This window comes from Oncorhynchus mykiss, chromosome 7, assembly GCF_013265735.2.
Source record: "Oncorhynchus mykiss isolate Arlee chromosome 7, USDA_OmykA_1.1, whole genome shotgun sequence".
NCBI lineage: Eukaryota > Metazoa > Chordata > Actinopteri > Salmoniformes > Salmonidae > Oncorhynchus > Oncorhynchus mykiss.
The window spans coordinates 61,757,369-61,763,368 of record NC_048571.1 but is presented as its reverse complement, the minus strand read 5'-3'; positions in this window follow the sequence as shown (position 1 = coordinate 61,763,368).

Genomic DNA, 6,000 nt, shown 5'->3' with positions numbered 1-6,000 from the left:
GATTTATATATGTGCTGTAGCGATACATTTATATTCTCCTACAATAACAGAAAATAGCAAATACCTTGAATATCTGGCCTTATTTACTCACCCCCTTCTGAGTCACTTGGCACTGCAAAAGGCTGCTGGTCAGGAGGACTGGAGGTTGTATCTTCCCTGTCCAAGCCAGTGGTTATCTGTCAAGCGACAGACATATGGGTACACTCACAATCGCCCTAAGTCCACCTATTATGGCATCATTGACTTGAATACGGACCCCAGTTCTATTAATTCTTATTTCTATGGTGGTAACTAGTGACAACCCTGAAGGGCTTGAGCCTTCTGGGCCAAGATTCACAAAGCCTAGCAACAAACATCTTAAAACTTCTTTGGGATCGGTGTCCCTTCCACGGGACGGTTGAGCTAACGTAGGATAATGCGATTAGCATGAGGTTGTATGTAAAAATAACATTTCCCAGGACAGACATATCTGATGTTGGCAGAAAGCTTAAATTCTTGTTAATCTAACTGCACTGTCCAATTTACAGTAGCTATTACAGTGAAATAATACCATGCTATTGTTGCACAATTTTGAACATGAAAAGTTATTAATAAACAAATTAGGCACATTTGGGCAGTCTTGATACAACATTTTGAACAGAAATGCAATGGTTCATTATATCAGTCTTAAACGTTGCACATACACTGATGCCATCTAGTGCCCAAAATCTAAATTGCTCCTGGGCTGGAATAATATATGGTCTTTCTCTTGCATTTCAAAGATGATGGTACAAAAAAATACAAAAGAACAGTTGGTTTTTCTTTGTATTATCTTTTACCAGATCTATTGTGTTATATTCTCCTACATTCCTTTCACATTTCCATAAACTTCAAAGTGTTTCCTTTCAAATGGTACCAAGAATATGCATATCCTTGCTTCAGGGCCTGAGCTACAGGCAGTTAGATTTGGGTATGTCATTTTAGGTGAAAATTGAAAAAAAGTGGCTAATCTTTAAGTTGTTTGAGAAGTGTGTGAGAAAATCATTAAATCTTAAGATGTTGTTGAGGAATTGCACTTAAGAACTATCTTATGAACTTATTTTTTTCTCTTAAGAATCTTCTTACGTTTTAGTACATCGCCATAGTTTCCTAACGGGAAACCCTGAGGGTTTAGTTTTTTGTTTTTCTTGGAATAAAAACACCATAATGTAAATCAATCCCATATACTATGTTCTTACAAAAAAAGGTTTTAAATTATTTAGTACATTATTTAGTAAAAACTGTCAAATGCTTCTCAAAGATGCCCTCTGGTGGTCAAACTAGCACTAACTAGCATTAACCCTTTCATGCGTGAGTTCCAAATATCTAATGGTTGCCCCAGCGTGAGTTATTTCATGCACGTGATGTTAGAACGTTCTCTCCATTCCAGAATGTGATTGTTACGCAACAGTACATTTAATCCGCGCTGCCCTCAAACCAAGGCACTTAGCCTGTTTTTATTTATAAGCTGTTTCAACTTCAATTTCAAATGATTTTATTTTCTAAGAACAGTTTGAATTGAGGTGTGTTTCGCCTCCTCATTCATTCACATAAAAATTTCAATTTTTACTTTTCCGGACCATTAATTTTTCAGACATTTCTGACCCACAATAAATTCCCCAAGCACTTCCCAATTGTTTGTGCAGTTCAAGTCTGCAGACATTTGTGCATCTTCCGTCAGAAAAGGATTTTCCATCTGTTGCCCGCATCGCAGTAATTTTTGTTTTAATTACTAATAATAACTTGGGAAATGTGTGCGTTTCTATCAAAGTACGTGCCTTATTATGTTATAATAGTTTCTGTATGTCGTTTCTACTGTAGCTCACTGTGTGTATGGAGCATAATATATTTGTGTATATTCCTTATAACTGCAGACACGCGAGGTAACGTTACTAATTTCATAACCTTTATGGTGTTATATTCAATTGTGCTTATGTAGCTAGCTACATTATTCTATTAGCTCTGTAAAACAATGCTAATTGCATCTGAGAAGTATTAGCTTGTGTTGTATTTTGAAGCTACCCTGACCTTATGACTCCCAAGTGGTGCAGCGGTCTACGGCACTGCATCTTAGTGCTAGAGGCGTCACTACAGACACCCTGGTTCGAATTTAGGCTGTATCACAACCAGCTGTTGGGAGTCCCATAGGGCGGTGCACAATTGGCCTAGCGTCATCCGAGTTTGGCTGGTGTAGGCCGTCATTGTAAATAATAATTTGTTGTTAGTTAAATTAATAAAAAAAATATGACCATGGTTTGTTTTTATTTGGCCTATTTAGCATAGCTCTCTTCTGCCCTGCCTTTCCCCCTTGTGGAGCTCAAAAGTTAGTTTCTTACTGTTATAACTCAAATTTGTGATTTTTGTCAATTCAATATACTATTTTTATAGCAGTGTTTTATGTTACTTCTTTGTAATATTGTTTTATTGCTATATCGTTATATTGTATTCTAATGAATAATTCCTCTTTATTCTGTACTTTCAGAAACCACAGACAGTACTGGCCAATATCAGAACTGGAACTGGAGCTGGACATGTTTGGAGCTGAAGATGGATTAGTATGCTAGTGTACACTCCTTAACAGTTTTACTGGATGAAAACACAGCAAGAAAACACATAGGCCAATATGTAATAGTCATCTATTTTATTGCAGTATTGGCGGTGGTTGGTTGAATAACAACAACTTGTTTTACTAGAGGGGGAAAAAATGTATATGCGTAACCCATATTTAATATTCATGCAGTGACTGAACAACTGCATTTCCACCCCCACCTCTAAAGGCATAGTATCATGGCATAGTATAGTATCATGGAATAGTATAGTATCATGGCATAGTATCATGGCATAGTATAGTATCATGGAATAGTATAGTATCATGGCATAGTATAGTATTGTGGCATAGTATAGTATCATGGCATAGTATAGTATCATGGCATAGTATCATGGCATAGTATAGTATCATGGCATAGTATCATGGCATAGTATAGTATCATTGCATAGTATCATGGCATAGTATAGTATCATGGCATAGTAGAGTGTCATGTATTGTCATGTTGTGTCCTGTTTCTGTCCTTTCCCTTCACCCTGTCTCCCTCTGCTGGTCGTTATTAGGTTACCTTTTCTCCCCCTCTTTCCCCCAGCTGTTCCTTGTCTCCTCCTAACTACCTCGTCACCCCTTTTCCCACCTGTTCCCTTTTTCCCTCTGATTAGGTCCCTATATCTCTCTCTGTTTCTGCTTCTGTCTTTGTCGGATTCTTGTTTGTGTTGTTCATGCCTGAACCAGACTATCGTCATGTTTGCTGCAACCTTGTCCTGTCCTGTCGGAATCTGCCGGTCCATCTGAGCCTACGTTTGTTTTGTTATTAAAAAGCTCTGTTTACGTTAATTCGCTTTTGGGTCCTCATTCACGCACCGTAACAGAAGAATCCGACCAAGAATGGACCCAGCGACTTCGGATCCTCTCCACTCAGCCGTCGAGATCCAGGGAGCGATGCTAGGCAGACACGAGCAGAAATTGTCTGCTGCTCGACATACCGTTGAGACCCTGGCCACCCAAGTCTCCAACCTCACAGAACAGGTTCACCATCTCCGCCTCGATCCACCGGCCACTTCCAGGGCTTTCGAATCTCCGGAGCCCAGAATCAATAACCCGCCGTGTTACTCTGGGGAGCCCACTGAATGCCGCTCGTTCCTCACCCAGTGTGATATTGTGTTTTCTCTCCAGCCCAACACTTACTCCAGGAGCACTGCTCGTGTCGCCTACGTCATATCTCTCCTTACGAGAGTGGGGCACGGCAATCTGGGAGGCAAGGGCTGAGTGTACTAACCAGTATCAGGACTTTAAGGAGGAGATGATACGGGTTTTTGATCGATCTGTTTTTGGGGAGGAGGCTTCCAGGGTCCTGTCTTCCCTATGTCAAGGTAATCGATCCATAACAGACTACTCTATTGAGTTTCGCACTCTTGCTGCCTCCAGTGGCTGGAACGAGCCGGCTTTGCTCGCTCGTTTTCTGGAGGGTCTCCGCGCAGAGGTAAAGGATGAGATTCTCTCCCGGGAGGTTCCTTCCAGCGTGGATTCCTTGATTGAACTCGCTATTCGCATTGAGCGACGGGTTGATCTTCGTCACCGAGCTCGTGGAAAGGAGCTCGCGTTCTCCGTTGCCCCCCTCTCCGCATCACTACCATCTTCCTCTGCCGGCTCGGGTGCTGAGCCTATGCAGCTGGGAGGTATCCGCATCTCGACTAAGGAGAGGGAACGGAGAATCACCAACCGCCTCTGTCTCTATTGCGGTTCTGCTGGTCATTTTGTCACTTCATGTCCAGTAAAAGCCAGAGCTCATCAGTAAGCGGAGGGCTACTGGTGAGCGCTACTACTCAATCAAATTTCAATCAAATTTATTTTATATAGCCCTTCGTACATCAGCTGATATCTCAAAGTGCTGTACAGAAACCCAGCCTAAAACCCCAAACAGCAAGCAATGCAGGTGAAGAAGCACGGAAGCTCCTGTCTCTCCTTCAAGATCCTGCACTACCTTGTCGGTCCATCTACGCTGGACCGGTTCGTCAGCTTCCTGCAGTGCCTTAATAGACTCTGGGGCGGTGGGCTGTTTTATGGACGAGACCTGGGCTCGGGAACATGACATTCCTCTCAGACAGTTAAGGGAGTCCACGGCCTTGTTCGCCCTGGATGGTAGTCCTCTCCCCAGGATTCAGCGTGAGACGCTACCTTTAACCCTCACTGTTTCTGGTAATCATAGCGAAACCATTTCTTTTTTAATTTTTCGTTCACCTTTTACACCTGTTGTTTTGGGCCATCCCTGGCTAGTTTGTCATAATCCTTCCATTAATTGGTCTAGTAATTCTATCCTCTCCTGGAACGTCTCTTGTCATGTGAAATGTTTAATGTCTGCTATCCCTCCTGTTTCCTCTGTCTCTTCTTCACAGGAGGAGCCTGGTGATTTGACAGGGGTGCCGGAGGAATATCACGATCTGCGCACGGTGTTCAGTCGGTCCAGGGCCACCTCTCTTCCTCCACACCGGTCGTATGATTGTAGTATTGATCTCCTTCCGGGAACCACTCCCCCCCGGGGTAGACTATACTCTCTGTCGGCTCCCGAACGTAAGGCTCTCGAAGATTATTTGTCTGTAGCTCTTGCCGCCGGTACCATAGTCCCCTCCTCCTCTCCCGCCGGAGCTGGGTTTTTTTTTGTTAAGAAGAAGGACGGGTCCCTGCGCCCCTGCATAGATTATCGAGGGCTGAATGACATAACAGTGAAGAATCGTTATCCGCTTCCTCTTATGTCTTCAGCCTTCGAGATCCTGCACGGAGCCAGGTTTTTCACTAAGTTGGACCTTCGTAACGCTTACCATCTCGTGCGCATCAGGGAGGGGGACGAGTGGAAGACAGCGTTTAACACTCCGTTAGGGCACTTTGAATACCGGGTTCTTCCTTTCGGCCTCGCTAACGCTCCAGCTGTCTTTCAGGCATTAGTCAATGATGTCCTGAGAGACATGCTGAACATCTTTGTTTTCGTTTACCTTGACGATATCCTGATTTTTTCACCGTCACTCCAGATTCATGTTCAGCACGTTCGACGTGTCCTCCAGCGCCTTTTAGAGAATTGTCTTTTTGTGAAGGCTGAGAAGTGCTCTTTTCATGCCTCCTCCGTCACATTTCTCGGTTCTGTTATTTCCGCTGAAGGCATTAAGATGGATCCCGCTAAGGTCCAAGCTGTCATTGATTGGCCCGTCCCTAAGTCACGCGTCAAGCTGCAGCGCTTTCTCGGCTTCGCGAACTTCTATCGTCGTTTCATCCGTAATTTCGGTCAGGTGGCAGCTCCTCTCACAGCCCTTACTTCTGTCAAGACGTGCTTTAAGTGGTCCGTTTCCGCCCAGGGAGCTTTTGATCTCCTCAAGAATCGTTTTACATCCGCACCTATCCTTGTTACACCTGACGTCACTAGACAGTTCGTTGTCGAGGTTGAC